The sequence below is a fragment of the Oncorhynchus clarkii genome, chromosome 7 (genome assembly GCF_045791955.1).
Source record: "Oncorhynchus clarkii lewisi isolate Uvic-CL-2024 chromosome 7, UVic_Ocla_1.0, whole genome shotgun sequence".
Lineage (NCBI taxonomy): Eukaryota > Metazoa > Chordata > Actinopteri > Salmoniformes > Salmonidae > Oncorhynchus > Oncorhynchus clarkii.
The window spans coordinates 62,057,613-62,085,324 of NC_092153.1; the positions used below are offsets into that span (position 1 = coordinate 62,057,613).

General features: G+C 43.2%; 1 protein-coding gene across 2 annotated transcripts in view; it reads left to right on the forward strand.

Annotated features, from left to right (window-relative positions):
• Positions 1-27,712, forward strand: part of LOC139413611 (nck-associated protein 5-like) — a 98,749-nt gene that overhangs the window by 877 nt on the left and 70,160 nt on the right. The window contains exon 2 of one of the 2 annotated variants that reach the window (XM_071161210.1): positions 26,570-26,768. The gene's annotated coding sequence lies outside the window, so the exon portion shown is untranslated. Of the gene's footprint in view, positions 1-26,569; positions 26,769-27,712 lie in introns of those variants that run through there. The other variant, XM_071161208.1, reaches the window with a different exon arrangement.

The following is a 27,712-nucleotide window of genomic DNA, read 5'->3' on the forward strand; positions in this document are numbered from 1 at the left end:
TTAGAATGTGTTCTTAACTGACTTGCCTAATTAAATAAATAAAAATATATAGGGCACAACATCTGCTCAAACTATCAGCCTTGATGCTCTCTACAGTTAGTACTCTAAGGCATGCCACATTTTATAAGTGTATCTGCCTTTACTTACACAGCTACATTCTTACACTGACAAATTAATTACATTCTTTGTTATGAAGAAATGGTCTTCACACAGTTCGCAACGAGCCAGGAGGCCCAAACTGCTGCATATTCCCTGACTCTGCTTGCACAGAACGCAAGAGAAGTGACACAATTACCCTAGTTAAAATAAATTAATGTTAACAGGCAATATTAACTAAATATGCAGGTTTAAAAATATATGCTTGTGTATTGATTTTAAGAAAGGCATTGATGTTTATGGTTAGGTACATATTGCTTTTTTTCGCAAATCACCCGTTTGGCGAAGTAGGCTGTGATTCAATGATAAATTAACATTAATTGATTATATGCAACGCAGGACAAGCTAGATAAACTAGTAATATAATCAACCATGTGTAGTTAACTAGTGATTATGTTAAGATAAGTTTAATGCTAGCTAGCACCTTACCATGGCACCTTGCTGCACTTGCATAACAGGCCTGCCACGCAGTCTCCTCGTAGAGTGCAATGTAATCGGCCATAATTGGTGTCCAAAAATGCAGATTACCGATTTTTATGAACACTTGAAATCTGCCCTAATTAATCGACCAAGCCGATTTTAAATCTGTCGACCTCTATTCTATGGCCACTGGCAGGCTGGAGAAGTGTGCTCTTGACGGATGAAGGCCGGTTTCAACTGCACCAGGCAGGATGATGACTTTCGCCGACTGGTCAAGCACCTCGAGCCCCGGTACACACTACCAAGTAGGTGCTATTTTTCAGATGCTGCCCTACTGGAGTTACACAGTATTGTTGAAATGCACCTCCATGATCTACTTGCTATGGGCGTCACTGCTATTAGCTTCACAACTGACATTTGGACCAGCGATATCAGCCCTATGAGCATGCTGAGTCTGACAGCACAGTGGGTCAATGAGGATTTTGTACTGAGGAAAACCGTATTGCTCAAGAATGTGCTGGTTTTCATACCGCTGCTGCCATTTCAATGGCATTTAAAAACATGTTTCAAACATGAACACACTAGCTAGCTCCATTCAAACTGATTCGAGAAATAAGCTCATCAACTGCGCCCGCAGCAGACATGATACCCTCTTATGGCATTGAAACACCTGCTCAACAAAACTGGCGACACCGACCGTTGGGTTTACTATTCCAAGTTCTCTACTAGAAACTGTGAACAAGGAATTCGGTAGCATTCTCTCTGAGCCTCTTTACTGTGTCGCCACCATGCTCAACGCTAGGTACAATGACCACTACTTTCGATACAGACAAACAGGGTTTACGTGAAATGTTAGACACAACTGGACATGATGGAAACGGACACAGCGACAGTGCGCACTGAGGAAGAGCGGCCACGGACCGCCAGAGCTGAAACTTCACTGCTTGACATGAATGATGAAATCCTGGTTGAGAATGAATTGACTGAACAACGAAACAGCACCGCAAGTACGTGGAAAAATAGGGATTGATTATGTCTTACTGGTAATGGGGACATGCGTAAATGTCAAACTTTTTGGTGTGTTTCAACTATTTAACTGTACTAGAATGCTTAATTCCTAATTTGAAATTTCGTTTTTTGGTTTCGATAGCTTTTATTTATTTCTAGGCGCAAATGCCAAGTAATTTCAGTGCATCCCTAATGTATACTGAACAAAAATCTAACACAACGCCACAGATGTATCAAGTTGGCCCCAAGGAGCGTGCAATTGGCATGCTGACTGCAGGAATGTCCACAACAGCTGTTGCCAGAGAATTTAATGTTAATTTCTCTCCCATAAGCCGCCTCCAACGTCGTTTAAGACAATTTGGCAGTACTTCAAACCGGCCTCACAACTGCAGACCAAGTGGATGGCGGCGAGTGGTTTGATGATGTCAACATTGTGAACAGAGTACCCAATGGTGGCGGTGGGATTATGGTATGGGCTGGTATAATCTACGGACAACGAACACAATCACATTTTATTGACGGCAACTTTTTTTTCAATGAGTCTTACACGAAGAATATACTGTTGGACCTGGGTCAGGCCCAAATCCCTGTCATTCACACGAAGAAAAGACAGTGATACAGGGGGAGCAGAGCCGGGTGCCTGGTAAGAATTCGTTGTTGAGTGGGTAACCCGCCTCTACCATTCGTTCTATTGGCCAACGTGCAATCACTGGAGAATGAACTGGATGAGCTCTGTTTAAGACTATCCTACTAACGGGACATTAAAACCGTAATATGGTAAACTAAAGCAGAAAGTGTCAGTGACTCACTCAATATGGAAGTGGTCAGATGACATGGATGCTACACTACCGGACTGTTTTGCTAGTACAGACTGGAATATGTTCCGGGATTCATCCAATGGTATTGAGAAGTAAACCAAATCAAATTTATTTATATAGCCCTTCGTACATCAGCTGATATCTCAAAGTGCTGTACAGAAACCCAGCCTAAAACCCCAAACAGCAAGCAATGCAGGTGTAGAAGCACGGTGGCTAGGAAAAACTCCCTAGGAAGAAACCTAGAGAGGAACCAGGCTATGTGGGGTGCCCAGTCCTCTTCTGGCTGTGCCGGGTGGAGATTATAACAGAACATGGCCAAGATGTTCAAATGTTCATAAATGACCAGCATGGTCAAATAATAATAAGGCATAACTGTTGAAACTGGAGCAGCAGCACGGCCAGGTGGACTGGGGACAGCAAGGAGTCATCATGCCAGGTAGTCCTGAGGCATGGTCCTAGGGCTCAGGTCCTGAAAGAGAGAGAGAAAATATAAATACTTAAATTCACACAGTACACCGGATAGGACAGGATAAGTACTCCAGATATAACAAACTGACCCTATCCCCCCCGACACAAACTACTGCAGCATAAATATTGGAGGCTGAGACAGGAGGGGTCAGGAGACACTGTGGCCCTATCCAATGACATCAAACCACCTCAGTCACTGGCGTCATAAATAAGTACATCGACAACGTCGTCCCCAGAGTGACCGTACGTACATATCCCAACCAGAATCCATGGATTACAGGCAACATCTGCACCGATCTAAAGGCTAGTGCTGCCGCTTTCAAGGAGCAGGACTCTAATCCGGATGCTCATAAGAAATCCTGCTATATGCCCTCTGACAAACCATCAAACAGGCAAAGCGTCAACACAAGACTAAGATTAAATCCTACTACACCGGTTTTGATGCTCATCGGATGTGGCAGGGCTTGCAAACTATTAGACTACAAAGGGAGACCCAGCCATGTGCTGCCCAGAGACGCAAGCCTACCAGATGGGCTAAATGCCTTTTTTTATGCTTGCTTCGAGCAACACTGAAGCATGCATGAGAGCACCAGCTGTTCCAGACTGTGATCACGCTCTCTGTAGCCGACATTCACAAGGCCGTGGGGCCAGACGGATTACCAGGACGTGTACTCAAAGCATGCTTGGACCAACTGGCAAGTGTCTTCACTGACATTTTAAAAATCTCCCTGACAGTCTGTAATGCATACATGTTTCAAGCAGACACCCATAGTCCCTGTGCCCAAGAACACAAAGATAACCTTCCTAAATGACTACCACCCCGTAGCACTCATGAAGTGCTTTGAAACGCTGGTCATGGTTCACATCAACACCATTACCCGGAAACCCTAGACCCACTCCAATTCACATTCCCACCCCAACAGAATGCTGGTAATTGACTACAGCTCAGCGTTCAACACCATTGTGCCCACTAAGCTCATCACTAAGCTAAGAGCCCTGGGACTAAACACCTCCCTCTGCAACTGGATCCTGGACTTCCTGACAGGCCACCCTCCAGGTGGTAAGGGTAGGCAACACATCTGCCACACTGATCCTCAACACGGGGGCCCCTCGGGGTGCGTGCTTAGTCCCCTCCTGTACTTCCTGTTAACCCATGACTGCGTGGCCAAGCACGACTCCAACACATCATTAAGTTTGCTGACGACACAATGGTGGTAGGTCTGATCACTGACAATGATGAGACAGCCTATAGGGAGGAGGTCAGAGACCTTGCAGTGTGGTGCCAGGACCGCAACCTGTCCCTCAACGTGAGCAAGACAGAGGAGCTGATCATGGACTACAGGAAAAGGAGTGCCAAATACACCCCCCCCCCCCCCCCCCCCCCCCCCCTCCCATTCTCATCGACAGGGCTGTAGTGGAGTGGGTCGAGAGCTTCAAGTTCCTTGGTGTCCACGTCACCAACAAACTATCATGGTACAAACACACCAAGGCAGTCGAAGAGGGCACGACAATGCCTATTCCCCCTCAGGAGACTGAAAAGATTTGGCATGGGTCCCCAGATCCGTGTGGCCCAGTACATCACTGGGGCCAAGCTTCCTGCCACCCAAGGACCTCTATACTAGGTGGTGTCGGAGGAAAGCCTAAATAATTGTCAGACTCCAGTCACCCAAGTCATAGACTGTTCTCTCTGCTACCGTATAGCAAGCGGTACTGGCGTACCAAGTCCAAAGTCTCCTTAACAGTTTCTACCCCCAAGCCATAAGACTGCTGAACAATTAACAAATGGCCACCCGGACTATTTGTATTGACTATGCATAGTCACTTTACCCCTACCTACATGTATCGATTACCTCGTGTAACCTGTACCCCTGCACATTGGCTCGGTACTGGTACCCCCTGTATATACAGTGCATTTGGGAAGTATTCATACCCCTTCACTTTTTCCCTACAGCTTTATTCTAAAATGGATTTAAAAAAAATAATTCTCAATATGGGGTATTCTGTGTAATGAGAAAGTGAAAACAGAATTTGTAGAAAGTTTTGCAAATGTATTAAAATAAAAAAAACTGTCACATATTTTAGTTAAGTATTCAGACCCTTTGCTATGAGACTCAATTGAGTTCAGGTGCATCCTGTTTCCATTGTTTCTCCAACTTGATTTGAGTCCACCAAGACACACACCTGTCTATATAAGGTCCCACAGTTGGCAGTGCATGTCACAGCAACAAAAAAACAGGCCTTGAGGTCGAAGAAATTGTCTGTAGAGCTCTGAGACAGGATTGTGTAGAGGCACAGATCTAGAGAAGGATACCAAACAATTTCTGCAGCATAGGTCCCCAAGAACAGAGTGGCCTATCATTCTTAAATGGAAGAAGTTTGGAATCACCAATACTGTTGCTAGAGCTCGCCACCCGGCCAAACCGAGCAATCGGGAGAGAAGGGCCTTGGTCATTGAGGTGACCAAGAACCTGATGGTCAGTCTGCAGAGCTCCTCTGTGGAGATGGTTGTCCTTATGAAAGGTTATCCCATGTCTGCAGCACTCCACCAATGAGGCCTTTATGGTAGTGCCACTCTTCAGTAAAAGGCACATGACCGCCGTCTTGGAGTTTGCCAAAAGGCACCTAAAGAATCTCAGACCATGAGTAACAAGATTCTCTGGTCTGATGAAACCAAGACTGAATTCTTTGGCCTGAATGCCAAGCGTCACGTCAGGATGAAATCTGGCACCATACCTACAGTGAAGTGTGGTGGCGGCATCATACTGTGGGGATGTTTTTCAGCGACAGGGGTTGGGAGACTAGTCAGGATCGAGGGAAAGATGAACGGCGCAAAGTACACAGATCCTTGATGAAAACCTGCTCCATAGTGCTCAGGACCTCAGACTGGGGTGAAGGTTAACCTTCCAACAGGACAACGACCCACAGCCAAGACAACGCAGGAGTGGCTTCGGGACAAGTCTCTGTCCTTGAGTGGCCCAGCCAGAGCCCAGACTTTAACCCAATCGAACATCTCTGGAGAGACCTTCCCATCCAACCTGACAGCGCTTCAAGGGATCTGCAGAGAGAATTGGGAGGAATTCCCCAAATACAGGTGTACCAAGCTTGCAGCGTCATACCCAAGAAGACTTCGGGAGGCAATCGCTGCCAAAGGTGCTTCAACAAAGTACTGAGTAAAGGGTCTGAGTACTTGTGTAAATTTGATATTTCAGATTCCCATGACGCATGTGCACAACCACGTGCACGAGCTTGGCAAGTATACAGCATGCACACAATGTAAATGCATGTACGTGAGATCAGCTACCAGCTTCTTGACAAGTTGGATTAAAAATATTTTCCTGTGGATATTGTTGTACTTGGTACAGTAAGTACAAATGTAATTGTATTCAACATTCCAGCTTGTAGAAGAGTCTTTCCACTTTACATTTAATTGGATTGGTGTAGTCCTTTCTCTATTTGATCAAAAGCGGAGTAACTCAATTGGTGATCTTGTGCTTGCATACATTATACCTATATTGATTATAAGAAGTTCATAAATGTATTTACTTTGATATTTGCCGCTGATTAACTAAGTTATACTTTTTTTTCTGAGAGTTGGCGTGCAACTACATTTCATAGACACTTTTAGATTTGCTAAGAGTGATTTACGTCTTGGTTTCATTAGTTCAACGAGAGGGCGTAGAGAGGAATTACAGATGTCCATCTCTAAAGCCAAAAGTAATCCTTCTAGTCATGTAGTTACAGTAACTCAACCAGGGTTTCCGTTAGCTGGTAATAGCTGGCTTTTGTCAGATTAAAATAGAAAAGCCGATTTTAAAATAAAATTTGGTGCCAGCCAATTGTCCAGGAGAAGAAAAAAATCCCATTGCGAAATAATGCCTTTTAGCCTATTAATTGATGGGAATACCAGTCGATGGAAATACTTTGTCATGTAGTGTATGTGGACACCTGCTCGTCGAACATCTCATTCCAAAATCATGACCATTAATATGGAGTTGGTCCGTCCTTTGCTGCTATAACAGGCCTCCACTCTTCTGGGAAGGTTTTCCACTAGATGTTGGAACATTGCTGTGGGGACTTACTTCCATTTAGCAACAAGAATTTGTGAGGTCGAGCACTGATGTTGGGTGATTAGGCCTGGCTTGCAGTCTGCGTTCCAATTCTTCCCAAAGGTGTTCGACGGGGTTGAGGTCAGGGCTCTGTGTAGGCAAGTCAAGTTCTTCCACACCGATCTCGACAAACCATTTTTGTATGGACCTCGCTTTGTGCACAGGGGCATTTTCATGTTGAAACGGGAAAGAGCCTTCCCCAAACTGTTGCCACAAAGTTGGAAGCACATAATTGATTAGAATGTAATTGTATGCTGTAGCGTTAAGATTTCCCTTCACTGGAAGTAAAGTGCCTGAACCATGAAACAGCCTCAGACCATTATTCCTCCTCCACCAAACTTTACAGTTGGCACTATGCATTGGGGCAGGTAGCGTTTTCCTGGCATCTGCCAAAGCCAGATTCGTCCATCGGACTGCCAGATGGTGAAGCGTGATTCATCACTCCAGAGAACGCGTTTCCCCTGCTCCAGTCTAATGGCAGCGAGCTTTACACCACTCCAGCCAACGCTTTCATAATTCTCCTAACAAACAGTTCTTGTGCTGACATTGCTTCTAGAGGCAGTTTGGAACTCGGTAGTGAGTTGCAACCGAGGGCAGATTATTTTTTACCCCCATATGCACTTCAGCGGTCCTGTTCTGAGCTTGTGTGGTGTACCACTTCGCAGCTGAGCCGTTGTTGCTCCGACGTTTCTACTTCACAATAACACTTGCAGTTGACCGGTGCAGCTCTAGCAGGGCAGACATTTGATGAACTGACTTGTTGGAAAGGTGGGATCTTATGACTGTGCCACGTTGAAAGTCACTGAGCTCTTCAGTAAAGCTGTTCCCTGCCGATGTTTGTCTATGGAGATTGCATGGCGGTGTGCTCAATTTTATACACCCATCAGCAACAGGTGTGACATAGTTGATTCCACATACTTTTGTGTGTGTGTGTATATACACTGCTCAAAATAAAGGGAACACTTAAACAACACAATGTAACTCCAAGTCAATCACACTTCTGTGAAATCAAAGTGTCCACTTAGGAAGCAACACTGATCAACAATAAATTTCACATGCTGTTGTGCAAATGGAATAGACAACAGATGGAAATTATAGGCAATTTGCAAGACACCCCCAATAAAGGAGTGATTCTGCAGGTGGGGACCACAGACCACTTCTCAGTTCCTATGCTTCCTGGCTGATGTTTTGGTCACTTTCGAATGCTGGCGGTGCTTTCACTCTAGTGGTAGCATGAGACGGAGTCTACAACCCACACAAGTGGCTCAGGTAGTGCAGCTCATCCAGGATGGCACATCAATGCGAGCTGTGGCAAGAAGGTTTGCTGTGTCTGTCAGCGTAGTGTCCTGAGCATGGAGGCACTACCAGGAGACAGGCCAGTACATCAGGAGACATGGAGGAGGCCGTAGGAGGGTAACAACCCAGCAGCAGGACCGCTACCTCCGCCTTTGTGCAAGGAGGAGCACTGCCAGAGCTCTGCAAAATGACCTCCAGCAGGCCACAAATGTGCATGTGTCTGCTCAAACGGTCAGAAACAGACTCCATGAGTGTGGTATGAGGGCCCGACGTCCACAGGTGGGGGTTGTGCTTACAGCCCAACACCGTGCAGGATGTTTTTCATTTGCCAGAGAACACCAAGATTGGCAAATTCGCCACTGGTGCCCTGTGCTCTTCACAGAGGAAAGCAGGTTCACACTGAGCACATGTGACAGTCTGGAGACGCCGTGGAGAACATTCTGCTGCCTGCAACATCCTCCAGCATGACCGGTTTGGCGGTGGGTCAGTCATGGTGTGGGGTGGCATTTCCTCCATGTGCTCGCCAGAGGTAGCCTGACTGCCATTAGGTACCGAGATGAGATCCTCAGACCCCTTGAGACCATATGCTGGTGCGGTTGGCCCTGGATTCCTCCTAATGAAAGACAATGCTAGACCTCATGTGGCTGGAGTGTGTCAGCAGTTCCTGCAAGAGGAAGGCATTGATGCTATGGACTGGCCCGCCCGTTCCCCAGACCTGAATCCAATTGAGCACATCTGGGACATCATGTCTCACTCCATCCACCAACGCCACGTTGCACCACAGACTGTCCAGGAGTTGGCGGATGCTTTAGTCCAGGTCTGGGAGGAGATCCCTCAGGAGACCATCCGCTACCTCATCAGGAGCATGCCCAGGTGTTGTAGGGAGGTCATACAGGCACGTGGAGGCCACACGCACTACTGAGCCTCATTTTGACTTGTTTTAAGGACATTACATCAACGTTGGATCAGCCTGTAGTGTGGTTTTCCACTTTAATTATGAGTGTGACTCCAAATCCAGACCTCCATGGGTTGATACATTTTTGTGTGATTTGTCAGCACAATAAACTATGTAATGAAAAAAGTATTCAATAAGAATATTTCATTCAGATCTAGGATGTGTTATTTTAGTGTTCCCTTTATTTTTTTGAGAAATATAGACAGACAGACTATGGTTGTTCTCATACAAACAGACCCTCACTCACAATGACTAGCTAATGTGTACTTTACCCATTTCATTACATCTTTATATATTGCAAATAAAATGTAAAAACAATCACAAATGTTTTATATAAATTTCAAACAACGGCATTAGCATGAGAGCAACTTTCCAGTCCAAAACAATGTCCTCTCCATTCAAAAAAATATGCCTCAGTTTCAGTCTCCAAAATGGAGTCTTCAAAAAAATCACGATGAATTTCCTCAATTGTTTCTACATTTGTATATCTAGTCCTAGAATTAGCTTTCCTTGACTTATTCGCCATGATGTTGGATAAATAAACAGCTGAAGATGCAAGTCACTGAAATACTGCTGTGCGTAATAAGCTCTGCTCCTTCACGGTTGAATTGGCAATGGTGAAAGAGCGGTCCTTACGCCAGCGTTCAATGGAAAGGTTTGTCTTACAACAAAGAATCATGGGATATTGCCGTTTACCTCTGCTCATTGGCGATCTACCCAGCTAGATTTCAAGACGACCAGTGGTCATTGGGTTAAAATACAGTCAATCAACGAGACCGTGGTCATTTAATTGGTGCACAATGGGCTCGTCACTTGTTGTCTTCCAATTGGTTTATCCGGGTCAATACGTCCTGCAAAATGACCCATCAGGTTTGGTTGTGTTACAAACAAACAGTTGATTGCAAGGAAACCAAACATGACTGGATAAAGTCAGGGAAAGTCTGTCTATTTTATGTTGGATGTTATGTTGGAAATTGAATGACACGAAATTCAACGAGATAAGCGTTCACAATGTTTTGTGTTAGGCTATAAAAAATGCATTTAACCGAGCAAATGACCATTCATTGTGTAACAATGAGCCTTGGGATTGCAACCAGAGCAAGATCTTCAAAGGTATTTCAATGCAATCTGTGATTTTGTTACGCAAGTGCTGGTTGAATAAGTAGTTTGATATGGGGGTCTGTGCTCAGATAGTATTCTGAGTGTGTATTCTTTCGCAATAAATATTTTTTTTAATCTGACAATGCAGTTGGATTGGCAAGATTCTAGTCTTTCGAACCATGTGAGACACTTGTACTTTCATGAATGTTTAATATGACTATTTATGTAGCGATCACCGTATGTTGTCGAATTTAATCCCGCTAACGGGTTTGGTGCGCAGAGAGGTTAAACCTGTCAGATTTAAAAAATGCTCTACGGCGAAAGCATATTTTACAATTATTTGAGAACATAGCCCAGCAGACAAATCATTACAAACAGTAACCAGCCCAAGTAGAAGAGTTACACAAGTCAGAAATCGAGAGAAAATGAATCACTTACCTTTGATCTTCATATGTTTGCACTCAAGACATTTGTTCAATAAAGTCTCTTTTTATATCTGAAAACTTTTTCATTTTTTTTCTTTTTTTCTTCAGTAATCCACAGGCTCAAACGCAGTCACAACAGGCAGACAAATCCAAATTGTATCCGTAAAGTTCATAGAAACATGTCGAACGATGTTTATATTCAACCCTTAGGTTTTTAGCCTAAATAATTTATAATATTTCAACCGGACCATAACGTCGTCAATATAAAAGGTCAACAAGAAAGGCTCTCTGTCGTGCTCATGAAAAAGCTCTGACATGGCAGGGTTCACTCATTCAGACTGCTCTTACTTACTCATTTTTCAGAATACAAGCCTGAAACAATTTCTAAAGACTGACATCTAGTGGAAGGCATAAGAGCTGCAATTTGAGTCCTAAGTCAATGGATACTGTAATGGCATTGAATAGAAAACTACACACAACAATCCTTCTTCCTGAATGGATTTTTCTCAGGTTTTCGCCTGCCAAATCATCAATTCTGTTATACTCAGACATTATTTTAACAGTTTTTTTTGGAAACTTTTTAGTGTTTTCTATACATCTACTAATTATATGCATATCCTATCTTCTGGGCCTGAGTAGAAGGCAACTTAATTTGGGCATGCTATTCATCCAAAATTCCAAATGCTGCCCCCTACCCTAGAGAAGGTTATTTAAAATAAGTGTAAATTCAGTATTGTTGTAATTGTCATTATTATAAATAAAACAAATCGGCCGTATTTTATTTTTATATCAGTATCGTCTTTTTTTGTCCTCCAATCATCGGCATTGAAAAATCATAATCGGCCGACCTATAACCTGGACTGTACGATCTGATAATCTAGGTAATTCTATACAAAAAAGTATCCATATCTATTGTGCTCGCTGAACAAGATGTATATAAATCTTCATAACATTGAAACACACTTTCTCTTTGGAGGAGATCACCATCTTATTGTCCATCTTAATTGCTGGAATTTTTTTATTTAACCTTTTATTTAACTAAGCTAGTCGGTTAACAAATACTTATTTTCAATGACGGCCTAGGAACAGTGGATTAACTGCCTTGTTCAGGGGCAGAACAAATGTTAGAAGTGTTACGCATTTTTAGTTGTCTTGCTAGTAGCCTGCCTGTCTTCTCACCTCCATTAAAAACTGGTTCAAAGTCTAAACAATGCATGTTCTGCCTTTTTTTTTGGTTATACATTTCTTGCAACAAAATTTTCAATTTGCAGTCAGTTTGAAATGTGATATCTGTGAAATGTCTTGCCAAATCCCTTTCCAAACCATATATCTCGGTTTCTATTTTTTTTTTACTGCTTTCAGCCCCTTCTATCTTCTTTTTGGATGCATGTGCCATTATTTCCTTCTATCTGCTTTAGAGGTTTCCTGTACTGTGGAAATATTTTGAGCCTATGTTGATCTAAGATCATTGGCTAAATATCTCCTCTTGTAATAGCATGGTGTTGAGTCTAAATCTACCCTTCCTCACATTTTCAGAGTTTATATTTTATTCACTGCTTTAGCAGCCTCCGCCAACGCTGATATCCTAGCCGTGTCTGAGTCATGGCTTAGGAAGGCCACCAAAAATCCTGAATTCCATCCCTAACTATAACATCTTCCGACAAGATGGCACTGCCGAAGGGGGCGGAGTTCTATCTACTGCAGAGTTCTGTCATACTATCCACGTCTGTGCCCAAACAATTCGAGCTTCTACTTTTAAAAATCCACCTTTCCAGAAAAGTCTCTCACCGTTGCCGCTTCTTATAGACCTCCTTCAGCCCCCAGCTGTGCCCTGGACACCATATGTGAATTGATCGCCCCCTCATCCATCTTCATAGTCCGTACGAGTTAGGTGACCTAAACTGGGACATGCTTAACACCCCGGCCATCCTACAATCTACGCTAGATGCCCTCAATCTCACACAAATTATCAAGGAACCTACCAGGTACAACCCTAAATCCGTAACCATGGGCACCCTCTTAGGTATCATCCGGACCAATTTGCCCTCTAAATACAACTCTGCTGTCTTCAACCAAGATCTCAGCGATCACTGCCTCATTGCCTGTGTGGGTGATGGATCCGCGGTCAAATGACTACCCCCTCATCAGTCAAACGCTCCCTAAAACACTTCAGCGAGCAGGCCTTTCTAATCGACCTGGTCCGGGTATCCTGGAAGGATATTGATCTGAAAGGTGTATGTTTCTCGCGTTGTGGTGCGAGTCATCCGGGATCATAATGTTGATTCCTAGACATTTTTGTGTGTAGTATTTTGTTGCATTATGATGCGTTAATGCTTATTGGAATGAGCTTTGGTTGGTATTCACGGCATATTCTTAAGTGTTTGGTATAGTGCCTTAGATACATATCAGTGGTTTTGGTTGTCCGGTGACGTCATTAAACAAGTGTGTTGCCTGGTAGTGTTGTTGGGGCTTACTGGTATTTGTATTTTGGGAGAAAACTGAGTTAATGTTAAACTCTGTAGGTGCGTTGTTTGCATCTATTGTGACAGCTTTTTAAATTTGTAATGTTTGGTTGGCCCAGTATTGGTTGCCTTTGTTTGGTACTGCGGTGGATAGTTGGTTGTGTGCTGTGTTGGAGAGCGTACATTGGTTAGTTTCCAGGCCCCTGCCCAGGCTGGAAACTCTTGCTCTACTCGCTGTTGGGACATCGGTCTGAGGTGAATACAATCTGCTGTGTACCTCAGTGGGAGATTTGGGTAGGGTAGTGCCATTTGCTACCCGGAGCTATATCCTTTCTTTTTCCCCTGTTAGGCTTTGCGATGTGTTTCACTTTGGAATACGTTGGGCATGGTTGTTATTTTTGTGTGGTGTCCGTGGACTGAGCAGTTGTTTCGGTGGCACATCTGTGGCTTGGGGGTAATCTGCCAGCGTGCTGTTTTTCCCCCATGCCAGCAGGCTACAGTGCGTATTTACCGATCGCAAATCCGCACCAAGACTAAGGTTGAGTTATATGGCGCTTCCCCAAATCCTACAATATCTCATCTCTCTTCTGTGGTGCCCAGTGTGATTGGCATTTCTCTTGTTGTGGTCTGGTGTGCTCAGCAGAGGGGAAGAGCGAGGTTTGTGTTTGTATTTACTTGTGACTATGGCGTTTAATGTGTAGACAAGTTCATTCGCTTTCCATCAGAGGAACTGTTAGAATTATGTACTAAACAACAGCTGTTGAAGATCACTTTCAACCAGGTTGAAATTAGTGACAAAATGTCCCCAAAAACATTTTGGCCTTTAATATCAACCTTTCTGATGGAGAGTGGTATTATTGAAGTTACCTCTGGGGCAGCCTGTGCCGAGGACTTAAAAATATAAATAATAATAATTGGCATTTAAACAGGATTTGGAGTGTGCTAAAATCCAGAGCGGCTAGAGTTAGTTAGGGAAGGAAAGCTCTCAGGGGAAAGTTTGCTCTGGGAACGTGACCCAGATTTACCTAGGGGTCGCTTCTCTGTCGTGCCCCGCACTCATTTGATATTGTTGGAAACCTACGGTTGTTGCCAAAATTTAATGAGAAGGACCCTGAGATGTTCTTTTCGTTGGGAGCTTGTTGCTGACGCGCTCTCCCGTGCGCCTTGTTCCTGAATGTCTGTGACTGACCTTTTGTTTGGTATTGTTCTGTCGCTTCTGTCTGTTCCCTTCTAGTCTCGTTTTCTTCTTTCCTCTTAAAGGTTGCTTTCTGTGTGCAAAGGTTGCTGAGGTCTGGGGAGGACAAGGTTGGCTGGGGCAAGTGGAAGTGTGAACACGTACCCCTCATGGATTTGGGACGCCGGCTGGGCCATTTGGGACGCCGGCTGCGTTATTGAGGCAGTATTTTGTTTGTGTGATTTGTGCGGTGTTCCAGGGTCCTTGTTGGTCCCTGGGTTTTATGGGGTGGAGTGTGACGACCCTCCCACTCTGTCTGCCAAATTCTCTCTTTGCTCTTGTTTTCCTAAATTAGGATGTCGGTGGACGGAGCTGGGAGGGTCATCAGTGAAATGGGACATGCCTGTCCCGGGATAAATACACCTTTTCCCCATTCATTGAGGAGACTCTCTCCATGCAGACACACTGTTTGATTTTGGTTGTGGCATTTTTGTGGCCGGTTTGTTTGCGTGATTTGGCATCTTTCAACACTCCTCGTTATCACATCTATACATGCAACCACGCACACTACTGATTACTGACTACACACACCATTGTTTATTTGTACCTAGGTTACCTCCGTTTAATAAATATATATTTTTGTTATTCCTTATCTCCACGTTGTCTCCCTTTTTTGTTATGGGCTTCGAGATAGTTTGTGACAATATCATTATGTAACTCTAATCTAGCATGATCTGTGAGGGCAATAGGCCCAGTCCTGCAATCAATCACATTATTAACCATGCAATTAGATATCAATAAATCTATTCTGGAGTGTGTCTTATAACACTGGGAGAAAAGGTATTCTCTATCATGCGGAGGGACTAATGTCCTTATGTCTGTAAGGCCCATATCTTCTGTTAGCAAATGTATTGCAAGTCTATACTTAGGTGTGGAGACTTCAACCAAGTGATTGACAATATGATTGATGTAAGTACATTTACAGGTAACTCCAAGGATGATCTGCCACTCCATATTTGCTAGTATAACGTTGACCTCATGGAAAGAAATTGGGGTCCTCCTTGTTGGAGCATACATGTTGCATAATACTACCTTAATCCCATTTTATAAGAGCCTCAATGCAGATAAGCCTGCCAAACTCAGTGTTGCTTCAACTTTACAAAATTAAGAATTTTCACCCCATTTTGTTTGGAATTAGAAGAGCTATGATAAACTTCTGCAACACAGCCTCTCCTAAATTTCAGTGCTTCTATCTGTTAAATATGATTCCTGTATAAACACAATATTCGCCTTTTATTTTAAATGTCAATCTTTTTCCTCTTCACTTGGTTACCACAACCATTTTATATTCCAAGAGTGTTTACATAACCATTAGCCATATTTGCGCTGAGTAGTTATAGCCTGTGAAGTGGCCCATTTAACACGTGACAACTCTAATGAACGTCATATAACACTTCACTCTATATATATATATATATATATATATATATATATATATATATATATATATATATACACACACACTCGAGCAGTACAATAAAACCGTGTAAATAAACATAGAAAATAAATCTCACCTGGGAACGTAACGTTGCTTCTCAATGATTCAATCATCACAGAACGAACACAGGCTACCTTCATTTGTATAGTAAACAGCATACAATTCAACTTGTATTTTTACCTTGTCTCGTCTTTATCTAGGCTAAACACCTTGCTCTAGCAAGAATCTCTCTGCCTCCACATTGTCCTTAAAATCATTTTCTTTCCCTTACAAGAAAAGAGCAGGGTCGCTAGGAATGCCAGTGTGTGTGCCTGACATTCTTTTCGTGTAGTTGTTTCTTCACCGTTGCAAACTTCTTCCTCTTCATTGCCAGTTCCTTGGACAGGTCTGGGGAAAAAAGACATCCGGCAGCCTTCCCACTGAACGCCACCCTTTTTTATTTTGCCGCTGTTAATACTTTGTCCCGGGCTGTAGATTGTAGGAAGCGGATGAGAACTGTTCTCTGGGGCCTATTCTCTTCAGGCATGGTTAAACTGCGATGAGTTTGTTCAATTTCGAATTTGTGCCTGTCATAAAATTCTTCTGCACACACAAGATTAGTCCACCGCCAGCCTAACTCTCCTCTTTCAGATTAACCGATCTCACCGTATTTCTCCTACTTCTGTACTCATTCTTTGACACGATTCCACAATATATCCAGCTTTTTCTCATGATTCTCATTACCCTTCTCCAGATTGTAGATGGCATCCTCGACTGTCAAAATCCGTCCTTCTGCCCCATTCATCCTCTTGTATCGCATCAACTTTTTCCTTTAGCTTGGTAGTTGTTTTTATCGTGGAGACATGGGATGCAACATCCAACAAAATTGTGTTCATCTGTCCCATTTTTCTCAAATAGATCCTACAGATTTCTCTGTGTTTCTGTGTTTATCCATGTCTTGGTGGGGGGGATTCTGGAGGATTTGCTGTTTGCTAGTCCGTGGCTTTCTGTGAATACCGAGTGTTAGGCAGAAAGTTTAGCGTGTGTTGACGTTCCAATAACACCACTTTAGCGAGATATTTCAAAATGTAAATTCTTTATATTAAACTGTACTTCAGGTCAATATTATAGATAAGAAAGTGTATGCCGTTGAATTTCAGTATTTACATGCGGGTATTAGGAGCTCTCTAACATGCTGCTGTCTTTTTCGGCTGTCCCACGTGACTCTCGTGTTCTAATTATTGAATGCAAGGGTTGTTCTTATTTAGGGTTGGCTCTGTAATTGTATAACCGTGTAGCCTTACCGCCGATTTATGGATAAAGGCCGTGATTAAAATAACCGTCATAATCCAATATATTTACTTAAATTATATTTTTATCAATATAACCAATAACAGTAGTGTAAATGAACTAACAATTGTTTTTGTACCTTAATCCATAAAACTGTCTCCATCTCCTCCCTCCAATGTCCTTAAAAACATGCTCACTTTTTTAACATCGACGTAGGGAGTCAGGAAGCAGGTGCAGTTAGTGAGTGTTTTTAATATTAACAAACAATGCCTGACAAGGAAACAACCAATACTCCCCCTTTATCCAGCACGCCATTGTATTCAACCCTCAGGTAGTAATCAGGAAGTGATGATCTCCAGGTGTGACTGAGGTGCAGGCGTGCGTAATGGGTTGCGAGGATTGGTGGTAAGTAGACCGGCAAAGTCTCGTCTACTCCCACTCTCCGGCACATGAGTTTTGTTGATGCTGTAACATGATCTTTATCTTTACTACCTTTTAGCTGACAAAACTCCACAGTGAAGGACGTTTCTGATGAACTCGACCAATGGAGTGGAGCAGAGACCAGGCTTTGGAATTCAGCCCTGACTACATCGATTTCGCCCAAAATCATTAAAAAAAAATTATTATGAAAAGCTAACCTTGTACCTATGTTTGTCCTCTGTAGTTACATGCCTTTCTTTGGTTGCTGAAATCCATACTTTTTCAAATAACGTTATTCAAATACTGTACAACCACTGACTGTTTCCTTGTTGTGATTCAATTGGCACATGCATTTACGCTGATTTGCCATCTTAGAGCAACATTAATGAGTAAACATTCGGTGGTTGTATTTGATTAACATTTATTGATAAAGTATGGATTTCAGCAAACAAAGGTACAAGGTTAGCGTTTCATAATATTGTTTTTTGAAAGTATTGATCTTGGCTGAATTGATGTAGTCTGAGCTGAATTCCACAACCCCATCATCTCTCCTCTACTCCGTTGGAATTAATTTGAAACTTACTTCACGTGGAGTTTAGTCAGCTATACTACCTTATGCATAGTGCTCTGGCTATACATTTTATTTGGTTTGTAAAGATGCAAAACAATGCTAAAAGCCACCATATCTACTGAATGAACTACCAAATGTCATTCTTGGTGTGTGGACATCTATAAATCAATGTGAATCCGAGAGTGATGTGATGAAAACCGAAGTTGAAATCCATGCTAGGCTAGCAAGCGTAATATGTGTGCAACTGCATGACCACTGCTTGATTACTTTTTTACTGTGGTTGCTAGGGTTTGTTGCTATATTTAGCAAGCTTTCAGACCCCTCCAGCGACTTATTGGTAAGAGGTTAGCGATTCGGCTACTTTTCAGGCTACCTTTTGAGGAGTTTTGACACTGAGGATTTCTATAATTTTTATAGCATTTAGGCAGAGAAGCAAGAGGGGGTGAATGCTACGTCGAGGACCGCCGTTGTAGCCTCTTACTAACATCCCGATCTTGCGAAGCAGAATATAAACTAGTGAGAACAGGATGCTTCATATGAGGCTCTCGCAGTTGTACATCAGTAAGCGTCGTCATCTATCGACAAATCGAGGAGCCAATGGCGATTCTCACTGAAAAATAGTTGGCAACACTGGCTATAAACGGTGAAGGTGGACATTTGCCTGACAAATAATTCCATGACCGTCACAGCCCTATTTTGATTAACACACAAGCATAAATACTCTATATATACTGAGTTGAGATGCACCCCCTTTCTTGCCCTCATAACAGCCTCAATTTGTCAATGCATGGATTCTACAAGGTGTCAAAAGCATTTCACAGGGATGCTGGCCCATGTTGACTCCAATGCTTCCCACAGTTGTGTCAAGTTGGCTGGACGTCCTTTGGGTGGTGCACCATTCTTGATCCACACTGCAAACTGTTGCGTGTGAGAAACCCAGCAGTGTTGCACTTCTTTACACACTTTTAAACCTGTGCCCCTGGCACCCTATTCAAAGGCACTTACATATTTTGTCTTGCCCATTCACCCTCTGCACGGCACACATACACAAGCCATGTCTCAAGGCTTAAAAACCCTTCTTTAAACCCGGTCTCTTCGCCTTCATCTACACTGATTGATTGAAGTGGCTCAATAAAGGATCATATCTTTCACCTGTATTCACATGGTCAGTCTGTCATGGAAAGAGCAGCTGTTCCTAATGTTTTTTACATTCAGTGTATATTCTGAACTTTCACATGCCCATCACAGCTGGTTCTCCATAGAGTGAAATTGGTTTCCATATTCTCTCCTCCTCTCCCTGATCTGCAACTCTTTTCTAATCCTGCTAAAATCCCAAATCCTGCTTAAGGGATCTGCCCCAGCCCTCGATGACAGCAGAAACAGCCCTCCCTGCTGCGTGTTCAATGGCCTGGGTGGGATGGATGGAGTGAGTGGACTTTTGTTGTTCAAGAGGTTTATTCAAACCAATGCTTGATTTTCTTCTCATACTGAAGGCACGCGATAATGTCGACCTGTAGACTGTGTTTTTAAAGGGTTCTCTCAGTGTATGAATATGTATTCCAGACATTCCAAATGTATAGGGTGTCCCCCAAATGGCACCCTATTCCCCACATAGTGCACTACTTTTAAACAACTCTGATCTCAAGTAGTGCACTATGTAGGGACCAGGGTGCCATTTGGGATGCCCTCTCCGTCGACATGGTGGTCGCAATAATGAGGTCAGCTGAACTGATTAGAGTGTTGTTGAGAGAAATGTTCCCCATAGGCTAGCTGCAAACAGATTGAACTTTGAGCCTCCTATGCTAGCTTGAGAAAATCCTCGCCAAAATGGAATGCCATCACCCTATGCATCCTATGCATGTGGGATAGCAGAGCTTGATTTAACCACAGTGGGCGTTATCATTCAAAACATTGGTTACAGATTTTGTAAGTAAGTTGCCATAAAGAATGGGGTCTTATTAAAAGTTCCAAGTGCACTGCATGTCTGTCTGCCAGGGCACTTTTGCACACTGAATCCTCTCTCTCTTGTCAGGATTTGTAGTCATCCTCATCCTCATTATCCAGCAGCCATGTTGAATGAGCCATTCCATGAAACATCATCTGCTCGGCACATTTCCCTGAGAACACGTTTGAATGCGTGTTCTCAGTGACTATGGCCTGTTGGATTTCATATGAAATATCCAACAGCACATCCACTGGCTTCATCCATTTGATCTCACATGTGGAAGCTGCATTATTGGAGGGTGGCAAGGCAATGGAGTTGTGCTCTGCTTTGTCCCCAGATAGAGGTTTCCTGTTGTCAACTAGCAGGAAGGTGATATGAAAGACCCAAAGCCTCTGATTACAACACTGGTTGCCTCCTAAATGGTACAATATTCCCTACATAGATCCATATGGGTCCTGGTCAAAAGTAGTGGACTATATATAGAGAATAGGGAGCCATTTGGAATGTAATTCAAGTCTCTCTGCCCAGCTCCATCACATGCCAGGTTACACATAACTACTGTATAGTATATTTCAAAGGCTCTCTGCCCAGCTCTATCACATCAGATTACACATAACTAATGTATGTTTCATTCTTCTCTGCTCTTTTATTATTAGTGTGTGTCTTTCTCACCCTGGAGCTGCTGTGCTGTTACATAAGGCTGTGTGAAACGCAAAGGGACCAGGGTTATTTATAGACAGGGTTTGTTCTTGATGTGTAGAAGGCACTGTGTCTGTCTGTGTTGACACCTTTTAGCACATCATCCTTTGATATTCATCATCACTAGGTGTGCAGTAGATGTGGTCATAAAGAGCCTTTTGATCCGTTTTGTTTCTCTATGCGAGGAGCCTGTTTGCCTCCCAATATGGCACCTTATTGCTTATATAGGACACTGCTTTTGACCAGAGCCCTATAGGCCCCATTTAAAAGTAGTCCACTACATAGGGAATAACACAACAAATTGAGTTTTTACCAAAAAGTTATATTTTGGTTTCATCTGACCATATGACATTCTCCTAATCTTCTTCTGGGTCATCCAAATGCTCTCTAGCAAACTTCAGACGGGCCTGTACATGTACTGGCTTAAGCAGGGGGACACGTCTGGCACTGCAGGATTTGAGTCCCTGGCGGCGTAGTGTGTTACTGATGGTAGGCTTTGTTACTTTGGTCCCAGCTCTCTGCAGGTCATTTACTAGGTCCCCCCGTGTGGTTCTGGGATTTTTGCTCACCGTTCTTGTGATAATTTTGACCCCACGGGGTGAGATCTTGCGTGGAGCCCCAGATCGAGGGAGATTATCAGTGGTCTTGTATGTCTTCCATTTCCTAATATTTGCTCCCACAGTTGATTTCTTCAAACCAAGCTGCTTACCTATTGCAGATTCAGTCTTCCCAGCCTGGTGCAGGTCTACAATTTTGTTTCTGGTGTCCTTTGACAGCTCTTTGGTCTTGGCCATAGTGGAGTTTGGAGTGTGACTGTTTGAGGTTTTGGACAGGTGTCTTTTATACTGATAACAAGTTCAAACAGGTGCCATTAATACAGGTAACGAGTGGAGGACAGGGGAGGCTCCTAACCTGTTGCGACGAGCAAACCCGTATCCGGGAGCGTAATCATAGCCTCAAACGCTATGTATATAGTCAGCCACCAATTGTGAAGTTCTCCCACTTAAAAAGATGAGGCCTGTAATTTTCAAATGAAATGAAATAAATATATTCAAACACAAGCTTAGCCTTTTATCATTTACCTTTGAAGAACTTCAGATGCTTTCACTCAGGAGACTCCCAGTTAGATAGCAAATGTTCCTTTTTTCCAAAAAGATTATTTTTGTAGGCAAAATAGCTCCCGTTTGTTCATCATGCTTGGCTGAGAAATCGACCCTAAAATGCTACAACTATAACGCCAAACTTTTTTCAAAATTTGCTCCATAATATCGACAAACACGGCAAACGTTTAGGATCCATCCTCAAGGTGTTTTTAACAAATATATTCGATAATATATCCGTCGAGGCAGTTGGTTTCTCATAAGAAGCGATTGGAAAAATGGCTACCTCAGTATTTTACGCAAGGTTTTCTGCGGGAGGCACCATGTGACCACATGCCATATATGGTCCCTTACAGCCATTCTTCAAGGGAAATGCCTAAAAAGACGTCACAATGCTGTAGACACCTTGGGGAAACCGTGGAAAACGTAAGCTCATTCGTAGCTCATTCACAGCCATATAAGGAGTCATTGGCATGAGGCGGTTTCAAAAAATGCGGCACTTCCTGGTTGGATTTTTATCTGGATTTTTATCTAGGTTTTTATCATCATTAGTCATTTAGGTCAACATTGGATCATTCAGATATCCTCACTGAACTTCTGGAGAGAGTTTGCTGCACTGAAAGTAAAGGGGCTGAATAATTTTGCACGCCCAATTTTTCAGTTTTTGATTTGTTAAAAAAGTTTGAAATATCCAATAAATGTCGTTCCACTTCATGATTGTGTCCCACTTGTTGTTGATTCTTCACAAAAAAATACAGTTTTATATCTTTATGTTTGAAGCCTGAAATGTGGCAAAAGGTCGCAAAGTTCAAGGGGGCCGAATACTTTCGCAAGGCACTGTACTTTTTTGCCCCACTGTATGTATGTAATGTCTGGGCAGAATGAAAAGGGAAGGGTCGTCTGTCAGAGCACAGTGGTCTGGTAATCAAGGCCAAAGCATTCCCATAAGAAGATTAACAGCCTCTGGTTTCTACCCCGCCTACCCCACCGTTAATACCAGTGTCTCTTTGCGAAAGGGGGTTACTGTGCTTTTAAAACAACAGGCCTGCTAATCCAGCCCACAAGCATTCACATAGTATAGATTATTACTTGCAGATGTGAAGAAAGCACTGGTTCTCCCTCCCTCCTCCACCCCTCCCCCTCTCCTGCCTCAATCATCCTGGTCAACAGTGTACAAGCGAAGGGAATGTTTTTGTATAGGTGTGTGCCATGACCTAATGGGTGGAAGGGTGGGGTGGGAGAGCAGTGCATTATGGGGAGTTCTCAGATATACACTCATTTCTGGGAGAAAATCCCTTCTTTCTTTGGTTCTATATTTGGTGGCATATACAAACGATAAATCATTGGTAGTCGTATAAACCACATTTAGAACTCTTTAAGATCACCTCTGATATCACAGTACAAGTCTTCAACTGACAAAAAGTAGCCGTTTTGGCATATTTGCACATTTTGCGGCATGAATAAGAAAAAAGCTTAAACATTGGGAAAGCAGGTACAGTAAAAGCAGAAATGCCCTTTTCAATACATTTCCTAAGACATCAACTGAGTGATGGAATTTGATTGTTACAGGAAAGGGGGACAGTTTGCTAAACACATGTTATATAAACAGATATTGGAAAATGTAAGATTGTATATTAGTAGTCTAAAACCTTGTGACTCGAATAGAGTTTTAGGCTATTGCGGTTAGGAACAATAGCTGTGTTACACTAAGGCAAGCACTTTTTGGGATGTGTGACCGACCGTTGAGCCCCACAGTATTTTAGGCCTGATATATGACTGCTTGCTCAGAAACAAGCGATTTGATCTAGTTGACTTGGTGCACGCACATATTGCCTGTTCCACTACAGCTTTTAATGTGAGTTGCAGGATTGTGACTTACCTTCACGTGTATACTTTCACACACTTCACAGCCTGTGAGCTAAACACTGCAGAAACCACATAACATGACCCCACCTTTCTGTCATATGACCTTTTGATGCCTAGATGGATATGACAGAATGTGTGGACAGGGTTTTGAAACCTTTGGACGGGTAGTGTGTGTGTGTGTGAGCTTGAGCAGCAGTGTGAGCATCAGTGTGTGCGTGTCGTGTGTATGTTTCGCTGGGGGCTAGCTCAACCAGATTACAGGGCATTGAAGCACACTCAATGCCAAGTTGCAAAGTCTTCCATGCAGATGTAACCAGCTGTCTGTCCCTCTGTCAAGGTACTTCTCCCTCACTCTTTCTTGGACCTTACCCTGACTCATTCACTCCTTCACTCTTTCTTGGACCTTACCCTGACTCATTCACTCCTTCACTCTTTCTTGGACCTTACCCTGACTCATTCACTCCTTCACTCTTTCTTGGACCTTACCCTGACTCATTCACTCCTTCACTCTTTCTTGGACCTTACCCTGACTCATTCACTCCTTCACTCTTTCTTGGGCCTTACCCTGACTCATTCACTCCTTCACTCTTTCTTGGGCCTTACCCTGACTCATTCACTCCTTCACTCTTTCTTGGGCCTTACCCTGACTCATTCACTCCTTCACTCTTTCTTGGGCCTTACCCTGACTCATTCACTCCTTCACTCTTTCTTGGGCCTTACCCTGACTCATTCACTCCTTCACTCTTTCTTGGACCTTACCCTGACTCATTCACTCCTTCACTCTTTCTTGGGCCTTACCCTGACTCATTCACTCCTTCACTCTTTCTTGGACCTTACCCTGACTCTGTCACTCCTTTCCCCTTTGACTCTCTCAGACCATCTCTTTCTTGAATGCATATATGTGTGTGTACAAAACAGTAAGAACACCTGCTCTTCCCATGACATAGACCGAACAGGGGAATCCAGGGGAAAGCTCTGATCCCTTATTGATGCCACATGTTAAAACTACTTCAACCAGTGTCGATTAAGGGGAGGAGACAGGTTAAAGAAGGATTTTTAAGCCTTGAAACAATTGAGACGTGGATTGTATATGTGTGTCATTCAAAGGGTGAATGGGCAATACAAAATATTTAAGTGCCTTTTGAAAGAGGTATTATAGTAGGTGCCAGGCGCACCGGTTTGTGTCAAGAACTGCAGCGCTGCTGGGTTTTCACGCTCAATCGTTTTCCGTGTGTATCAAGAATGGTCCACCACCCAACTCAAAATTAGGAAGGTGTTCCTAATGTGTGGTATACTCAATGTATATGGAGTGCATGTAATGTATTACATTTGGTCATAATCAGAACGCAGATGCTCTAATTTAATGTAGGTGACAGTCAAAAAATACAATACAAAAAGTTGTATTAGCCTTGGGAGAGTGGCAGAAACTGTCAGGAAAGCATTGCTTAATTAAAATACCAAATGGTAAAGAGTGGGGATCAGTGACAACTTGACAAGTCTCTGGTGTTGCTGCAGGAATATAGGTCATAGAAGATGCTTGGGTACTTGATCATGCATTCATTGCCTACAGGGAAGAGTTGCGTTGGTGGCAGTGGGATGGAGATAGAGGCAGAGTGAGAGAGACTCACATTGGTTTACCAAATGGAGAAACTGGTGCTTGATAGCGACTGTTCACAATCATGTTTTGTATTTTTTACAACGGTAGAGAAGCAATCGAAACAGTTTATTATTAATATCATCTCTTTTGCCAGTTACACAGCCGACAGCGCGTCTGAAGTTCCACAACTGGTTTGCATGGTGATATTTCTTCAGGATGTGGATTCTCACAGGAAACGTGTGGAGTGAGGCAAAGCAATGTTCAAGAGCTTAATGAAGTCTTTGGGCTAAATGGAAAACCAGACGTGGAGGGTGTGAAGGTTGCTAACTGGGACCACGTCTTTTTTTGGTCTCTTCCTCTCAGGGTTTTCCTGGACACAGTGGCGCCATGGGTCAACCAGAGGACCACAGCCAGCTAGCTCCTGGTGTCTCGAAGTTGGGTTCCCCGTCAAAGGTCTTGACTTGTCATCACCAAAGTGATGCTTTTGGTCCTTTTTCTGTTTTTAAATTATGCGCTTTTGATCAGAGACGGACGACGGTGTCACCTTTGGTTGATTGAGGAGGAGTGAAGGCAGAAGACCCATTAGCTACTGGTAGAGATATACATGAGCTTTGTGTTTGAAAGGTAAACATTGGATGTTGTTGTGGTTTCCTCCCCCGCAATAGTCTAAATCTAGCAGGCTCACACTCAGTTGACGTGAGTGTGTCAGGCTGAGGCGAAGTGTACTGGTCATGTCTTCCGATAAGCTGACTGACGGTATACGTAACTGTTGTATTGCATTGACTTTCCTTAAACAGGAACTGTATAGAAGATATTGATTAGCTGAGCAGTATGTGGTGTTGAATTAAATCATCTGAACTAATAATGCTCCAGGCTATGTCACTTCTTTGACTAAGAAAGCAGAAAGGAAAATTAATATTCAGAGATAAACATTCAAAACAGAGGTTTGAACATTTAAAGATGGCATTTCCACATCCTTGTGCAATGGTTCTTGGCAGTGATGGTAATTTATTTATATAGACATTCCTATTCAACTGTAATCATCAGAGCCTGGGGTATCGGCAACTTCCGTACCAAGAAATTATTGTCAGCGTTGAATATGCTACATTTATATCAATTCTGCTGCCAGCAGGCTGCCTACTGCCTCCCTTTATGGGAAATGCGCATTCTTCATAAATAGACCATAGTGACTCATCTATCTCTCTTTGTCAACAGGATTCACACCCTCCATTTTCTCTCATCCCTGGTGATTCAATGCGTTATGATGTGATACTGGAACATCAGTGAGCCAGTGTCTGGGAGAGTGGGGTAGAGCATGGGATTGGCCCCCGGAGACAGGAACCACACTCTTATTCCTGAGGCTCCGAGGTCTCTGGCCCCTTAGGGCACACAATAGACAGCGAGCAGCTCTGAGGTGAGTGGGCTAAATGATGTGTGTCACTGCTATCTGAAATGAACTGTTAATAACAAGTGTATTACTGGGGGATAACCTTTTTGACGTTGCTTTTAGTGTAGCTGTCGCGATGTTGCACACATGCTCCTATTGGTTAATGTCAACATTCACTTAGCAGTGCATGTCATTGCTCCCTATAGAGAAAGTGGTCAATATGAGGACAAGTTATTTGTTCAAATGGCATAGTGATTTAATCAAATCCTTTGTTTGTTGAAATTGGGGTTTAGAAAGTGTGCAGTAGGAGCATTTTCCAGCTAATATTGAGAAGGAGCTTTTCCTAGCTAGCTTATGTTGACCATTAGAATTAGCTAGCCTGACGTCTGTGCCGTAACCTTAAGTGTGTCCAGCTAATGACCTTCCATTTGTGTCGATTACAACAGTGGGCCATGCCTTAGAGTTGAGTGTCACAATGCTATAAAATAAGATGGATCTGACCCTCCAAGCTCGTGCTGATCTGGGAGATTTACTGGCCACTGAGCCCCTCCATTGTGTCTCCATTGAGGCTGGCCTGCACAGGAGAGTGAATGGAGTCTGTCCAGGGTTCCAGGGTCAGTCTGTTGCACGGGAAGAAGAGTGGGGGGCAAAGCAAGGGGCTTCTCTGGACACACACAAAGCCAAGATTAAGTGAAGGATAGAGCTTGGGAGTGGAGAAGGGAACGAAACAGGAGTAATAGAGAGACCATCTGTTGATTTAATTATTTTCCATTTCAGATTCACCTTGATTTAATTATTCAAGTATTCTTCAAAAGTATGCAGTTTTTTGCTCCCTCTGTCTTTTATTCGCTCTTTTCTTTCTCTTCTCTGGTCTTTAAGGAGTATATTATTGCTCTGTGCGGGTTTACTCTCTCCCATGTTAATTAATGGACACTATTGATGCCAAACGGCACTATTCTGCTGCGGTTGTA